This window comes from Vicugna pacos, chromosome 8, assembly GCF_048564905.1.
Source record: "Vicugna pacos chromosome 8, VicPac4, whole genome shotgun sequence".
NCBI classification, from domain to species: domain Eukaryota; kingdom Metazoa; phylum Chordata; class Mammalia; order Artiodactyla; family Camelidae; genus Vicugna; species Vicugna pacos.
Genome location: NC_132994.1, coordinates 9,715,647 through 9,731,059, shown reverse-complemented (window position 1 = coordinate 9,731,059; position 15,413 = coordinate 9,715,647).

Below are 15,413 nucleotides of genomic sequence, written 5' to 3'. Positions count from 1 at the left end.
AGGCTCCTTAGAGACCATCTAACACAATCCTTGCAGAGGTCCAGAAAATGTCTTTGTCCCAAGTAACATAGTGGTAGAAATTTAGGAAAGATGCCCTAAAAAGGATCGGTAATGCAGGTGTGAACCTAGGGCTTGGTTTTGAAGACGCTGAACCAACTTTAGCTGGGAACTGACAGAAGGAAGAGTTGAGTTGGTAATAGATACATAAAAACAACAGTTTCCTCTCTGTCTGTGACTACAAATTCTTCTTTTGTCTCACAGCCGGTGTTTACTCTAGTTTAGCCAGATTAAAAATGCTGTATGTAAAACTACTTGAATAAACTGTATCTCACTTTATGCTGGTAGAGCTTAAAAGGTATTAATAAAGTAACACCCCCCGCATTTTAATACATACAGTTGTTTGAAAATACAATCAATTCTTTTAAACACTTCACTTAGCATATAGTTAGCATAGTGTATAGTTTTAGTCCATGACTAAATACAAGTTTCAGAAGACAATAGCAGGTTATGCAAATTATGTCTGATTGATCATTTTTGAAGGGCTAAATGCATTTGTGTCAGGTGAAATGAACCATGAACGTTACAAGAGGATAGTGTATATGTTTTTGTTACAAGTATATAGCTTTATTTTAACATAATTTCTACATTATAGTATTCTGCTTCACTTTCAACTTGTTGGTTGTAGTATTTTTGTTTTTGGGGGTGGGGAGGTAACTAGGTTTGTTTGTTTGTTTACTTATTTATTTATTGGAGGTTCTGGGATTGAACCAGGACCTTGTGCATGCTAAGCACACACTATACTGCTGAACTATGCCCTCCCCCTATTTTTGCTCTTTTTTGATCCTATCAAGCTTCACGCTCCTTTTGTATTTCCAGTTCGCCTTTTAGTCAGTGCTTTCTGTCCCCCTTCCATGTCCCAGATTTTTTTCTGGGATTTTACCAGGCAGTTTCATAGCTAAAATTTTAATGATTAAGTGAAAAACTAGTATTTTTTAAAATTATAAATGAATATATCCTCAAAATAACACACATTTCTTATAATAGTCAATTCTACCAGACACTTTCAGTGTCACATTTATAAGTGAACAGCCAAGTTTTCTAGTGACCTTGGATGAATTTTTGCTTTCCTGGTTCCTAGGCAGTATTATCTTCATGGGCCCTTCCTTCACAAGAAATATATTAAACATTTTTTTCCACAACTACTAATTTTTTTTTATAAGTTCACATTCACAACCATTTTTCCCAGTATGAAATTAGCCAAAAATTTTAAAAGATAATATTTAAAGTTAGTGAGGATATTGTGAGATGAACATTCTCATTCACTGACCCCATTAATTTAAAAAACAAACTTTGTGGAAAGCAACGGGGCAAAAATGCGTCAAGGGTTTAAAAGGTCTACTCCATGGGGGAGAGGGTATAGCTCAAGTGGTAGAGTGCATGCTTAGCATGCATGAGGTCCTGGGTTCGCATCCCCAGTACCTCCTCTAAGAATAAATAAGTAAGCCTAATTACCTACCCCCACCAAAAAAAAAAAAATTCCATTTGTCACATAGGCAGAGCAAAAAGATACTCTCCCAGCTACCCCTCAACCCCTAAAATAACCCAAAGTGTTAATGCTGATTATAGCTTAGTGATGGGATAATAGGTAGTTTTTACTTTGGAATTACGTATATTTTTAATTTAATTTCTAAAACTGAGGTATAGTTGATTTATTATATTAGTTTCAGGTATACAACGCAGAGATTCAAAATTTTTGTAGATTATACTCCATTTAAAGCTAATATAAAACATTGGCTATATTCCCTGGGCTGTACAAAATATCCTTTTGGCTTATTTATTTTATACATCGGAGTTTATATATTGATTCCCTACCCCTTTCTTGCCCCTCCTCCCTTTCCTGTCCCCACTGGGAAACAGTAGTTTATTGTCTATATCTGTGAGTCTGGTTCTATTCTGTAACATTCATTCGTTTTATTTTTTAGATTGAACATACAAGAGATAAAACAATGTTTGTCTTTCACTGTCTGACTTATTTCACTAAGCATAATGCCCTCCAAGTCCATCCATGTTGTTGCAAATGACAAAATTTCATTCCTTTTTATGGCTGAGTAGTGTTCCATTGTGTGTGTGTGTGTGTGTGTGTGTGTGTGTGTGTGTGTAGGTACATAGGTACACAAAATGGAATAATATATATGTATATTAGTATGTATATAGATGTGATATACATATATGTATATATGTGTGTGCATCTTCTTTATCCATTTATCTGTTGATGGACACTAAGGTTGCTTCCATACCATGGCTACTGGAGATAATGCTGCCATGAACATTAGGGTGCATATATCTTTTTGAGTTATTGTTTTTATTTTCTGAAGACATATACCCAGGAGTGGAATTGCTGGATCATGTGATAGTTCTGGTTTTAGTTTCTTTCAGGAATCTCCATACTGTTTTCCATAGTGGCTATACCAATTTACATTCTCAACAACAGTGTACAAAAGTTCCCTTTTCTCCACAGCCTTGCCAACATTTATTTGTGGTCTTTTTGATGATCGCCATTCTGACAGGTGTGAGGTGATATCTCATTGTGGTTTTGATTTGCATTTCTCATGTTTTCATGTGTCTGTTAGCCATCTGTATGTCATCTTTGGAAAAATGTCTATTCAGGTCTTCTGTGTATTTTTTGATTGGGTTGTTTGTTTTTTTGATATTGAGTTGTTTATATATTTTGGATTTTAACCCCTTATCAGTCATACCATTTGCAGATGTTTTTTCCCGTTCAGTAGGTTGTGTTTTCACTTTATTGGTGGTTTCCTTTGTTGTGCAAAAGCTCAAGTTTAATTAGGACCTATTTGTTTAATTTTGCTTTTGGTTCCGTGACCTTAGGAGACAGATCAAAAAAATATTACTACAATTTATGTCAAATAAGATTCTGCCCATGTTTTCTTCTAGGTATTTTATGATTTCCAGTCTTATATTTCAGTCTTTAACCTATTTTGAGCTTATTTTTTATGTGCTATAAGGTAATGTTCTAATCTCATTGTTTTATATGTAGCTGTCAAGTTTACCCAGAGCCAATTATTGAAGAGATTGTCTTTTCTCCATTGTACATTCTTGTATTCTTTCTCATAGATTAATTGACCATAGGTGTGTGGGTTTATTTCTGGCCTCTCTATTCTGTTCCATTGATCTATGTGTCTGTGCCATACTGTTTCTGATTATTGTAGCTTTGTAGTATAGTCTGAAGACAGGGAGTGTTATACTTCCAGCTTTGTTCTTCTTTCTAAAGGTTGCTTTGGTTCAAGTTAGTTAATTTTAAAACTGCTTTGGTATAAAGATGCAATCCAGGCTGGATTCACTATTATATATTTATTTTTATCATTAAGTTAATTTTTTTCTTATAACTTTGAAAGAAATAACATTAAAACATATTTTTATTAAAACTTTATTTTTCCTTGTGATAAGGAGTTAGGATTTACTCTCTTAACTTTCATATACAACATACAGCAGACTGTTAATTATATTTATCACGTTGTACATCCCTAATACTTACTTATCTTATAACTGGAATTTTCATGAGCCTTGAAATGTACCATGGGCCTGAGGCACTGTTCCTTCTGTGCCTGATGGATAAGTCAGCCCTGTAGGGGACTAGTGGATCCTTTCATGTTCATTAATGGAAATGATCATGTAAAAATCATGTCTAGCTGAATTGTAAGGCAAGTGTGTAAGAATCATCCCGAGAGGTTGTAAAACAGTTTCATGGGCCCCATCTCAAAACGTCTGATTCATTAGGTTTAGGTAGTGTCCACGAATTTGCATTTCTAATAAGGGCAAAGGTGATGTTGATAATCAGAGAAACACCCTTTGGGAATCAGTGCTTGGAGTAATGTATCTAAGTATTTCATTCATGCAAAGACGTTATTCCCGGCATGACTTGTGAGGTATATTATCGAGATCTCCTAACCAACATTTACTGAAAATCTACAGTTATTTTTATTTTATAGGTAGAAACTGAGACCCAAAAGGCTAAGTAACTTTTTCAAAGTGACTCAGCTAGAAAAATGCAGAGCTGGGATTCAAGCCCAAGTCTGTCTAGACTCCAAAGCTCATGCTCTCTTATCATTATCATATTGTAATGGTCCCGTAGGTAAAATACAATCAATAGACCTAGAGGCCAACTTTTAAACATGAAATAATGCATAAAAATGGTAAAAGAGTGTATTTCCTACATCATCATTGCTGTATTTTCCCTGTTTATTCCCTGATGATGGCTTTCTTTTTTCTGGCTCTTTGTTCCTCAGTTCTTATTTTTAGATAATAGCAGCAAGAGGAATGTAGAAATGGCTTGCAATGTAATTTTCTGAAAGTGCTGAAAGTAATGCTGACTCCCAACTAAAGATGATCAGGGTTTTGCATTTTTCATTAATTTCACTTTGCAATTTGAATGGTTTCATCTCTTCTACAGGTCAACAAAGTTAAATCTTCAAAGCACAAAACAAGTAAGGGTTAAATTGCACTCATAGCTTTTGATTTTAAGCATCTTCACTTTATGGGATTAAAAGTCTCATTTTATAACTAGCTTTCTCATCCATCCTTCTTAATACTGCCTCATTATAAATATAAACACATAAGATAATCTCTTTCTTCATCTCTGTGTGTATATATATATATGTGTGTGTGTGTGTGTTTCTTATTCCTTTTCCTTCTCTGATTCCTTTATTCCTCAAGAACATAGTCTAATAGAAGTGCAGGCTATTTTCTAAAGTTATATTTTTCAAGAAGATGCTTTGATGATCTCAAAGTTTACCAAACCTCTGCCCCCACCCCAGTGAAAAGAGATCACAGTGTTTTCACCAATCACAGAAATAATAAAATATGTACCAAAAGATATATTACAAGGATAAAGAAATGATCAAATACATTTTGGAGCATCCATTTAGTTTGCAACTAGTTAAACCAGTGAAGTGGATCTATTTGTACTGATCAGGAAAGCATCCGTGATTAATTATATATATAAAAAAAGCAAATTACAGACAAGTTCATCTTCATTTTTATGAAAATAAATTTATAAGTATATGTAGCTAATCTGTGTAGTGTAGATTATTCCAGAGGAAACATATTAGAAAGTTGATGTGGAAGACTTTGTCTTCTCTTTTCTAATGGAATTTTAAATAGTTTTTGGATTATAGGAAACTTGCTTTCTTCCTAGTGTTTTCCAACAATTAAAAATCAAAAAAGTTGTGTCTTCTTCAAACTTGTGTCAATGACACAAACAGATTATAGGTGCCCTCGACCCGGAGGGTGACTCAACAAGGTCCATTTCCACCTTGACTCAATATTTAGCCACCGTGGCTTTGGGGATGACCACAGCTTCAAGGCATGCTTGGTTTGTATAACACAGTCAAGCTAATCCCACTCATTCTGGCATGGGGATTGCTTCTAGTTCTGAAAATGCACCTTGATAAAGGTGAGAAGTTTTCTTTCATACCGAAGAAAAGTGTCCAAAGACCACTGACATCATCTTGACAAGTTGGCTGACTTTAGCAGTTTCATATTTATTGTATTAGCCTGTTTCAGAGGTGAACTTTGCAGTGAAGTCCTTTTTATACACCATTTAGAATAAGTGTATGGATTAAGATGGGAGACAACTGAAGCAGAAGTACGGAAATAGTAAAAAGTTTTGGAGAAGAAAGTTCATATAAAAGAAAATTGTTTTAAGGGGGAGGGTATAGCTCTAGTGGTAGAGCACATGCTTAGCATGCACAAGGTCCTAGGTTCAATCCCTGGTACCTCCTCTAGAAATAAAGTAAACCTAATTACTTCCTCACCCCAAAAAGATAATTAATACAATAATAAACAAAATTTTTAAAAAAGAAAACTGTTTTAGCTATAAGAAACTGGTAGCAGTTCTTTTCTTCTGAGAAGAGAAGAGAGATTTCTTTTATACTATATATCCTTTTCTACTTTTTGGTTTTTGTATCTTGTATATACATGTTATCTAATAAAAAGCAGTTCTGAATTTTGGTGTTACAGTCATCTGAAGAGATCTCTGGGCACTTTTGTGGTTCTCACCTCCTAAATTGATGCACTGTGCGCATAACAGTAATGTTACTGAGCTGTTGGCCCTAGGTGTTTGTTTATTTCAGTTGTCAGTTTGTAGCAATTTGTGCACATTGCTTTTCCTTCTTTAACCAAGTACAACGATCATCAGTTCTCACATTCAAAATTATACTCATGCCTCTATTTTTTTTTTAAAAAAAACCTCTTATATCTCAGTCCTACCATATTTAGAGTAAACTTTCCAGAAATAGTTATCTTTAACATTTTTGAAAGCCACCATCTCAAATGTTGACAAAAACACAGTTGGTGCTAAAATGACGACATTACATTTTATTTAAAAATCTGGCTTTTATTCTTAAAGGATAATACAAACAAAGGAGATATGATTGACTAGCATCAAATAGCTACAATTTGGAAACAACTAAATTATAAGTTAGTTAAGAACCAGAAATAGTTTTAAAGATTTTTTTAATGCCTCCTACAGTACAGGAACATAGAAGATAATCAGTAGTTGTTCATCTCACTTGAACCAAAGATTCTAGCATCAAAATACCAGAGGATTCTGAATACACACTTTATTTTTAGGTAATCTTGCTGTTAATAGAGATGAGGTGGTAACATTTAATGTGCAGCTACTGAGATCAAGCTACCTCTGCTACTCAGCATGCCCAAAAGAACTCAATAAGTATTCTGATATTTTTCAGATACTCCTAACATTTTTTGTTACGTAATTTTAACCAGAATTAAACTTCTAGCCACAAAATTATTTTAAATATGTGGTGTGTTTATTAAACAAACACAGAAGAATCCTAAATCATGATGTAATATTATACTGATTTCAAGTACTAACCACCCTGCCTGTTTGCCTTCTTACTTGCTTTAAAAGTATTCAGCCATACTTCTTCCTTAATATATGTTACCCATAAGCTTTAAATACACAAAAATGCTGGAATCCCTTATGAAACTTTCGTCTATCTGTGGCAGGTTGTAAGAGATGACGTAGTATAACAGGGTCTTTTGGTATTTTGGAAAGCAAAGCCATTTAGATGGCTTGAAGTTAGAGCCTTTATGTGACTGTCCATGCTGTAATGTGTCACGTGATAGGATGATTCAGAATACACATCATATATAAACAGACACCAACTATTCTTCAGACTCAAGGCTGTTGGGATTATTATTACTAGTACTGATGTGACTTTTATTACTGATGTGATCAGTATTAATGTGATTATTCTCTCAAATATTCATGGCTGATTAGATGATCAGTTTTCAATGCATAAGGGACATGCTTTGGTTGGCAGGTACCAGCAGTACCTCACCCTACATGTGAAATTTCTTCAAAGGAATAATCTCACTGCATGCTCAGAAGTTAATGGGATTTGTTACTGTTACAGACTAACATTCCACAATACTTCGATGAATTTTAAATCAATACTCTGTTAATAGTTTCTTAATGATATAAAAGCATCAGAGGTTTTTTTTTCCTTTGTTACATTTTGTTTTAATATCTGTAGTGATGCTTAGCCTGCACTGACCAGCATTAAATGCTGGTAAATTACCACTGGCCAGGATGTGGTCTCTCCTCTCTAGAGTTCTGGAACTTTAATAATCACAGCTTTCAAAATAACTGGTTTACTCTAGCCAAGCACATAGTAGATCCGTGTGTGTGTGTGTGTGCATGCCCTAGAAGATCATTTTATTAATTTTTAAAAGATCAATGTTTCCATTGGCTGGATTACTTGTATCTGTTATCTGGCACCCAACTGCTGCTATCAAAGTAACTAAGAAACCAACAATGTTGTTGTTAAATATGAAAGTAGAGTAAGAGAAGTTTGGTGTTTAGAGAGACTTTTCCTTGCAGCTGTGGTAGGTCCAGATAAAAGAGCCCTCCTTCACTATCAAAGACACTTTTCTAGCCCCTGTACTCTTATCCACCATATGCAGAGTTTCTCTTTTCTCTGTATAAGCCCTAGATGAAAATCCAGTCTTGCCTTCCAATTCTGTTTTCTATTTTCAGTATGCATACTTTAAAAAAATCACTAATACTCCTTTCCTAATTCAGAATTTAACGTATGTTTATAACAATAATGAAGCAAAAGGAGGCTGTCCATGGTTCAGTGTGGGAGTGGAGTTACATTTAAAGCACAGCTCCAAAAGAAATTCCAATCTTGATTCATTTCTCTTTCAGACTTTTAAGGGGGGGTCCAGTTACTTAGTTCATGGAAACTCAATAAAATCCTCTGTCCTCACCTATGTCCAATGCTTTTAAATTCCCAAGACTCTCTTACTCTCTCACTCCCTACCCCAGTCTCTTCATTGCCACTTTCCTCCAAGCTTCCAGAGCACCAAGCCATGTGCTCCCAGAAACATGCAGTTCCCTGAAAACAGGAGTTCTCTTTAGATCTTTCTTGTCCATTTCTAAGGGAAGAAGGAGAGAGCTTAAGGAGGCAGTACCCGAAAGCTTTGTGGAAACAGTTGGAGGGAGAGGAAAGAAAGAAGCTGTGTATCCCCTATGTTAATAATTTTAATCTTGTCACATATACAAGACAATAAGAGAGCCTTGTTATTTATGGGGATTATGGAAACCACCTTGATTTTAGAATATGTAATGCGATGATTATTTATATTCAAAGAAATGTACCTGCCTGACATAAATAGTCTATCATTTTTCTCAAATACGGGTAAGGGTCTCTCTTCACCAGCAGCCCTCTGACTAGTAACTTCCTTTAACTTTGAGGATACTTCAGTAGCCTGAAGAGAGAGCATCCATGAATTATGTCCCTCCCACTCACATACCTTCATACCCTTTGTACTTTGCATACAAAGCTGAGAAATATCATTATGTTCTATTCATTTTTAGCTAATGTTGTTTAAACTTATATCCTAATAATGTTTTCAAAATATTTTAATTAAATTTTTTATTAAAGAAAATTTGAAAATAAAAAAGCAGAAAAAAACATTTATATTTCAACACAAATGCAAACACGAGCTGTTCTCATGCCCTCTCATTCTCTCTCTGTTCCTTTCCTTTTTTCTCTCGCCCTCCCTTCCTTCCTCTCTTAACATGCTTTCATTGAACTCACAAATGGAATCATATTATAAATGCAGTTTTGTTATATTTAACTTAATTTGTAACCTAATCATTTCCCACTTATTACATATTTCTCTATTTCTTTGAAATAATGTACTATACTTTATAATGTACTTCATTTTAGTAACTTTCCTTTAATTAGACAGTTAATAAGAATATTGTTTCTAGTCTTCTGCTTTCGTATTGTTGAATGCCAGCTCCCCCAGAACACCACCATCATGACATGGTGACAAGACAAACCTGAATTTACTGCTTCCCTCTGTAGAGGAGACCATTACCTTGACAGAATCTTAGTAGCATCTCAAAAGGATGACGGCAAGGTTGGACTATTTATAAGGCTTTTGGCGGGGTCTGTTGTAAAGTGGGTCTTTGAATAAGAGAGCTTGACTAAGACAGGGTAAGAATCATACAGCAATTTAGGACTGATTGGAGGACAGACAAGGCAAAAGCGTTGAGGCTAAGTTTTGGAGACTGAAAGAGAAAACCAAGGTAAGAGTCTACCACAAGTATTATCTTGGTTTTTGACATAGAGGTGTTGTTTTTAAAGTATTGCATTTCTCTGACTAGTTGTGAGAACATTCTTCTAACTTATTATTGAGTAATTTTATTTCTTCATTTGAGAATTACTGGCTGATATCATTTGTAGCTTTCTTACTGATTTGTGTGAACTTTTTGTAAAGTTAATGGAATAGCCTTTTTGGGGTCATTTTTGCTGTTAAAATTCTTTTTCCGGCTTGATACTTTCTTTTATATCTCAGTTAATTTTTCTAGGTGCATACATGAATATTGTTATATTTTCAATATTCTGTTTCTTATACATTTAATAAGTTCCATCAGACGTTTGACAAATGTTTCCTTTTTTTTCTCCTTTGGTTTGGATTTCTTAAGGTTCTAATATTTAATCTATTTTAGTTTTATTTGTGAATATACGGTGAGGTGAAACATTTAAATTGGCTTTTTTAAAATTTACAAATTGTCATTATTTCTTTAATATTTTTCTCCTTTCTCACTGATTTGTAATTCCTCCTTTATCTTGCATTAAGTCCTATAACAAGGTCTATTTCTGTACTCTCTATTTTCTTTTGTTAATGGTCTTTCATTCCAGCATTACCACTATATGTTTAAGACTACTGTTATTCTGTAATAACTTTGAATTATTGGTATGGCTGTTTCCTCCCCTCATTGCTTTCTAGTCTCACCTAATCATAAATATGATTTTCAGTATTATATTTTTTCAAGTTCAGAAATAAATATCCCATTAGAATATTGACTAGAATTATTAAATCTATGGGGAAAATGGAAAACATGAGGTTTCATGTTCACAAAAATGTTTTTAAGAAACTGGAGTTTTTTTTGGAGAATATTCTAAAAAATCACTAGGTTTTTAAAATATTTTTCCTTTTTATTCCCCAAATGGCACCAGCTGTGCAGTTTTACTGCCAGCTAGAATGTTGTTTTCAACTACCACTGGAGGTTTTTTCTTACACTCAATCTGTAGGCTCACTTTTCTATTGTATTTTCCAGCATGACATGTACACTGAAGTATATTTTATTACATATTGCATATATACTGAATTATTGCATGAGCATTACATATACAGTGAAGTAAATTGTATTTCATAAGTTTTTATATCCTCTGGACAAATTTATTGTAAGTAACACAATGTTTTATAATTTTGTTCACTTTTTTCCTTTTTAAAATTTTTACTTAAGGTATTCTAGTCTTAGATTTTGGTCAGTGAGCTTTAGGAAAAAACAAGAAGAAAAAATACATTTCACCCATTTTCTACTCTAATGAAGAACTCTACAGGCACTTTCATAAATGTGAACTGGGTCATTGCCCACTGAGAAAGGAATATTTTGAATATAGCTCCACTGAAGAAAATTTTAAAACATGCCTTTATACTGATACTTCCAATTCCAACTCAACACATCAAGGATATTTCTGGTCTTCTCCTCTTCCATGTATATAAATACCCTTCCCAACAGTGAGAAATCTGTACCTAGTTATAGTCAGTATAATTGCTGATTGTCTCAATCACTTTATTTATTTTCTCACCGTCTCAATCTTACAATCTCATTGTCTCCTTCACCCACCATGTCCATGCACACACCGCATCTTGTGGTGCCCGTGAGTACCCCACTGAGAGCCTCTTCCTGGCTCCCCCCTGCCTGCTTTGGCTCCTTCTCCTTGGGTGCTGGCAGCTGATATACCTCTGCACATTTCCTTCACCTCCTCATCACTGTATGAAGAAGGGGAGGGAAAAAGAAAGGGAAAGATTAAGAAGAGAAAGGAACAGGAAAGGAAGTGAATAGGTAGGGAAGAAAATAAGAAGGGGTCAAGAGAAAGGAGAGAGTTTAAGGTCTTCATTTGATTTTAAAGAAAATAATAGAGTGAGAAATTAGATCTCTCAATAAACAGGACTCTTGATAACTTCAGAAGGTTCTGGCAATAAGTGAAACTCCAATACTTGTAGCTTACCCTGTGTAAAATTCAGTGTCTTTTGCAACTTTATTCTATTGTTTGAGAGCAGCATCTGGGCAAGGAACACACTTTTGGTTCTTCCTGGCTAGTGTTTCTCCTGGAGCTCTAATTGACTGAGGCTTGCTTGTGAAGGTAGGCAACGGCACAGAAGGCTGGGCTGCAAGCGCAGAGAGGCTTTCTTCTCTAATCTGCTGTGGAATGACCTGACCTACGCTCAAGAACTTTGCTTCCTGAAACATTTTCCCTCCTTACCTCCCCCTCTCTCTTGCTCCTTTCCTTCCTTCCTTTGTTTTTTCAGGCAGAAAGACATAAACTTGATTATGTCAACATTACTTGACATAAACTATTTTTAATAAATCAAAATAAATCCAAGAGTCTGTTACATACAAGAAGATGAGCAAAAAGTGTGATTATTCCTAGGTATTAGGATCAATATCATTTGACTTATTATAAAAAAGGCAATAAATATTTTTGATACTTTTTTATTTTAGTGAATTGTCATTTGAGAAGGAGTTTTTTTTTTTTTTAAAAGCTCGAGTTGCACTTTAATAGTCTAATGAGTCATTCTTTTGGGTCAACTAAATTCATATTGCCTACATTTTTTTATGAACAACCATGATAACACCCATTTTTGCTTGTTTTGTTATAGCATTTTGAGAAATTATCAGTTTCAAAGATATTTTATGCTATATAGTAATATTACATTTTAGACACTACCATAAACAATGTAATGCAGTTCCTAAAGATAATTTCCCATTTATTATCATATTTTACAAGGTATCAAATTTTACTTTCAGAATGTCTATGTAGATAGTCTAATAAACTTATTTTACTGTGGGTACACAGAAAAAAAACAATGTGTCTCTAATTCAGTGCTAAATTTAAAGTTAAATTGAATTTAAAACTATGTTCAGTAAATAAAAATAGGACTATTCTAAAAATCAAGTGATAGATACACATGGTGGTTTTATTCTTTTTTGTTTGTTTTGGTTTTGGGGGGCAGTGATTAGGTTTGTTTGTTTATTTATTTATTTATTTTTAACGGAGGTGCTGGGGAATGAACCCAGGACCTTGTGCAGGCTAGGTAGGCATTCTATCACCGAGCTGCACCCTCCCCCACTAGATGTACATGGTAGTTTTAAAATATCAAATAGTTCCATAAGGTGAAAGAAAAATAGTCATCTGCTGTTCCACTGGTTCCCCTCAGGAGTTCCCTTCCCAAAGGCAAGTACTTTCAAATCCTCTGTCTCTTTTTTCTGACATTTGCCTCTGTATATCTAAGAATCATACGTAAGCTTTTTATTAATATTTAAGTTGACATTTGCTACTGACTTGCAACTATAAAAGATGAGGATTAGCTCCTTTGTCCAAGTACACCCTCACACAGAAAGATACTTCCTCTCTTTTTCTCCTCCTCCCATTTTTGGTTATATAATAATTTTTACTAGCTCAACTTCTAGTGTTTTAAATTACTATGACTCTATTCATGTGGTATATCAGGATTACACTTCTTTTCTGTTATAGTTTATGTATTTAGCTTAGAGTTTTAAAATGTTTTTGGTAGCTTAGCTCTGCATGTATTTTTCACAAATGTACCCCCCCACCCCAATTTTGCTAGAAGTCGAATTCTCAGCACACTGTTTTCAGATCCCACCCCATCACCTCCTCCATACATTATTAGTCCACATTCTTCTCAGTGACAGCCTTCCTGCAGACCTGCATCTTCCTGTTCTGATCTCCACTGGTTGTTTCTGGTCTTGGACTCAACTGCCAACCTGGGTTTTTCACCTCACTGCTTTCTTAGGGATTCCCTTTCTCTCTCTTTTTTTCCTAGATCCCACATCTTCCTCATTTTTGGTTTACTTCCTTGTTTGGTGGAATACATCCCTCAGTAGCTTCTAGGAAAGGGTGCAGTAGCCAGTTGTCAAAATGGCCCTCAAAGATCCCCACTTCCTGGTGTTCACATCCTTGTGCAGTCTTCTGCCAATAGTGTATGAGAGGAGTGATGTTATCTCATTTCCCAGATTAGGTTATAAAAGATTATAGCTCTGTCTTGGGAAACTGGCCTCTAGTCTCAGATTATTTGCTTGGTAAGAAGTGAACTGCCTTGTTTTGAGCAGCCTTATATACTGAGGAATTGAGGTCTCCTACCAGCAGCTAGTGAGAAGCTGAGACCTGCCAACAACCACGTAAATAATCTTGGAAGCATGTTCTTCAGCCCAAGTGCAGTCTTCACATAACTGCATCTCTATCTGACAGCTTGGCTTGCAATCACACAAGAGGCCTTCAGCTGGAACCCCCCAGCTAAGCCATCCCTGGATTGATGGCCCACAGAAATTGGGCGAAAGTAAGTGTTTGTTGCAAGATTGTACAGTATTTTGTCTTTCTCATCTCATTTAGCAAAATGCCCTCTAGGTCCATCCATGCTGTTGCAAATGACAGGATTTCCTGCTTTTTACTGGTGGAATAATATGCATATGTAATCATATAATTATATATAATATTCTTATGAAAACTTATCTCACATGTTCTTTACCCATCCGTCAGTGGGCATCTAGGCTGTCTCCATGTCCAGGCTGTTATGGTCAGTGCTGCAATGAGCATGAAGTGCAGGCATCTCTTTGAGATAGTGATTCCTTTCCTTTGGATACACGCCTGTGATTCTCTTTATGTTTCTACCACTCAGAGTGTACTGAGCTTCCTGGATTTTTGAATTCATAGTTTTCATCAAATTTGGAAAAATTTTGGCTACTATTTCTCCAAATATTTTTTTCTGTTTCAATCTCTGTTCCCTCTCTCTCTGCTTCTGGGACTTCAATTACATTTTGGACCATTTGATTTTGTCCTACAAGTCACAGAGGAACTCATAATTATATTCAAGACTTTTTCTTTTTGTGCTTCAATTTGAATATTCCCACTGCCCTCTCCTGTTTTTAATTTCACTGATTTTTCTCTTCTGCAATGTCTAATCTGCTGTTTAACCTATTCAATAAGATTTTCTTTTCAGAGGTTGTATTTTTCAATTCTAGAATTGATTCTATTGTTAAGTTTCAATTTCTCTGAGATTTCACCTGCCTTTGCACTTGTACTTCGTCTTTTCCTTTACATCTGTGAATATAGTTATAAAAGCTGCGTTAAAATCCTTGTCTGCTAGTTCCCTGATATTGCCATTTGTGAGTCTGTTTTTAGTCTTTGGTTTTTTTTTTCTTCTCCTGCTTATGGATAACATTTCCATGCTTCTTTGTATGCCTAGGAATTTTTAATTTTGTGCTGGACCTTGTGGCTGGTGTGTCATCGTGAGTCTGAATTTTGTTTTCTTCCTTTTAAGAGGATTGCATTTTTTACTGAATTTACTTGTGAAATGAACTTGATATTATTGAGGCTTTTTGAAAACGGGGTTAGGGCAGATACAGAGTGGCCCTTACACTACAGCTTCAGCAACGCTGCTTTGAAGGTGTGGGCTTTCTGTGATCTCCATCTAATGCCTAGGCTGTTCAGTGACGTTTCTCTAGTCTGGCAGTTGGGACTCTGTCATCTCTGGGACTGTGTGACCTCCATTCAGCTCATAGGTCTCCAGTAGCTGGTCTCTGCCAGGCCTTGTATTGTCTCATCTTTTATTAGTATTTGCCCAAAACCTTAAGGAGTCTGTGATGCAGATTTCTGGAGCTCGTTCTCTACGTAACTCCTTCTCTAGCACCCTACCCCACAAATTCCAGCCTCAGCAGACCTGAACTCTGATATCTGCCTCCTGAGAAGCAGGGAAACCTCTCTATT